The sequence below is a fragment of the Penaeus chinensis genome, chromosome 15, assembly GCF_019202785.1.
Source record: "Penaeus chinensis breed Huanghai No. 1 chromosome 15, ASM1920278v2, whole genome shotgun sequence".
NCBI lineage: Eukaryota > Metazoa > Arthropoda > Malacostraca > Decapoda > Penaeidae > Penaeus > Penaeus chinensis.
In genome coordinates this window covers 2737279-2739778 of record NC_061833.1, presented here as the reverse complement: position 1 = coordinate 2739778, position 2500 = coordinate 2737279, and the positions used below count along the sequence as shown (strand labels likewise).

Sequence of the window (2500 nt, the reverse complement as noted above, 5' to 3'; positions counted from 1 at the left end):
GTTCTGTTTCCGTTCTGAAAGTAAACTTGTTTGGCTTAGAGACCTCACGTCCTCCAAACCTTTGACATTCGTTAATGAGTTCCGATCACTTTTTTGTCTTCGCTCTGCCTGTCCCCTTTACAAAAACAGCTTTGACTTTCACCTCATCGGTGAGCATTGTACGCGGTTACCTTATTATGTCTTCCAAACCTTTTATTTGATTGTTTACCATTTTCTGACATGCTGCTTCATTTCCCTTTAATGCAAATATAGAAGAAGAAAAAAAAAAGATTATTGACCGGCCCGTCATGACTTCTACAGTGTCTGTACTGTAATCTTGCCAATGAAAAATCTTCCCATGCCGGGAATCGAACCCGGGCCTCCTGGGTGAAAGCCAGGTATCCTAGCCACTAGACCACATGGGAGTGTATTTCATTGACATTATTATATGGATCAGGTTTGTTTATTACATACAGGCAACTCTATTAAACAACACAAGAGTATAGATGTTTATCTCTAATTTTCATATTGATTCATTACGTCAACAGCGACCTCATAAGAATGTTTCTGTGGTGTCAAGTATGAGTCAAAAGCCAAGGATCGCAGGATTGAGAACTTGTGTTAAGCATTTCCAGATGTCTATATATAACAACCATACATAAATGTACTAAGATGTATTGACTACCTGGAACACTTAACACAAGTGGGAAAAAATTCCCGTGCCGGGAATCGAACCCGGGCCTCGCGGGTGAGAGCCGCGTATCCTAGCCACTAGACCACACGGGAGATACATTTGAAGATTTTAATAATTTAAAATTGTAATTATATATATACATTTTCTCATTTAACAAATATATGATCAGCATTTGAAAATACAGGGCTTCTTCCAACGGGCTGCAGGATCTCATTAATGACAATGCGAAGCAGGCAGGGTTTGTTAACAGATCAGTTTCGGAGCGAGGTTTCGGAGCACGGCAAGAATCTCTCCCTCAAAACTGACCGGCAAGGCCAGTCGATCTTTACACCTTTCCGAAGTCAAAGAAAGTACTTTGCACTGATCGATGGCTATTGTGAGCCAGTCCCGTGTAAACATTGCAAACACTTTGAAAGGTAATCAAAACCATGTTCCATCCCCAATACGTCCGAACGCCTTATTTGGAAACTGACTGTGTAAATGAGCCCTATGAGGCAGGTGACAGTGAAATGCAAAACTTTCAATTGTTTGGCAGGGACAGACTCCCTTGTATTTTGTGTAGACAATAGGGGATGGGAGGCACTGCTCAAATTACTCTAAGGTTTACTTTTACTTTGTCCTTATAAAAAAAACTTTGTCAAGAATCTTTAACCAAAGTTTTCTAACCAAATCTAAGAGGAAAAATAAAGTCATTTGAATGGCATCTGTAAAAGTAGTTCGTGGAATGTTGGCCACTGATGCCACAGAACCAATCATGAACCATGTCATCCGCAGCAAGAATGTATGGACCCAAAGGAAATCAGACACGAGGAACGCTTATTATTTCATGTAATTTAAGTATCAGTGTTTGCGCCATCTGAGCCAAAAGTCCCCTTGCAAACATTTTCATTAAATTCTTTATCGACATATAATTGTTGAATATCATGTCTTCTTTGTATATTTAGAATTTATTTACTAACGTATCAACAAACTTAAATACTTTCACAGATCAAATCACTTGCTAAATGAGAGGAGTTAAACAAAAATTAAAGACATTTTTCTGCCTTAATATGGTAATTACTTGTTACTTGTGTTTCCGAGATTTGGTAAATATTGGTGAGGAAGTATCTGTAAAATCCATAGACATATTCGGAATAATAATTTAATATATAGTTAATAAATAAATAGATGAAAAAGAAAACAGTTAAAATAGAGTGCATCTATTGTACATCAGTAATCTGTTTTTGTGACCCCTAGCAATACAGAACCGATATGAGAACATATAGTGTATCAGTTGTCCAATACTTCCATTACCAATCTGATTATAAAGCAAACATGCAGCTGTAAACCATGTAAACTAAATAAAACGACCAGAAACTTGCCCAGTGTGATGAAAGTAATTGTAATGGGCTCCGGTGCCGTACTTGAAAAACTTGTTATTAAAGTTTGCAGAAAAGGTTGTCTCGTGTGACCCAGCCATGGATAATCTGTGATCTTAAGGTTGTAAAATCTTTTTTTTTTTTTCCCCAAGTGCATTATTTACACTTCTTAGATGCTATCCCTGATTTTATAAACAAAGGTCCAAAATATATGAAAAGTTGAAAATAAGAAAAATACTAACATTTCTTTATTGAACTGTAAGTGCGTTTGGGTGTACCCAAGTATGGAACCGCCAAGAAAGTGAAATTATAGAAATACAAATATATCAATGAATATTATTTTTTATATTCTTTGACAATGTAAAAGAGAGCTATTCGGTTTTCTTCTTTTATTGAACAAATATCTCGATCAAGTAGTCATGGGAATATTTTTCACTATCCTTGCATAGATCGGGATGTTTAACCAGTG

At 36.6% G+C, this 2500-nt stretch overlaps 2 non-coding genes across 2 annotated transcripts; both read right to left on the bottom strand.

Moving 5' to 3' along the window:
- Positions 1–332: 332 nt before the first annotated feature.
- Trnae-uuc lies at positions 333–404 on the bottom strand. Its single transcript has one exon. It is a non-coding gene; the product is annotated as a tRNA-Glu (tRNA).
- A 289-nt stretch (positions 405–693) lies between these two features.
- On the bottom strand, positions 694–765 carry Trnae-cuc. Its single transcript has one exon. It is a non-coding gene; the product is annotated as a tRNA-Glu (tRNA).
- Between the last annotated feature and the right edge of the window lie 1735 nt (positions 766–2500).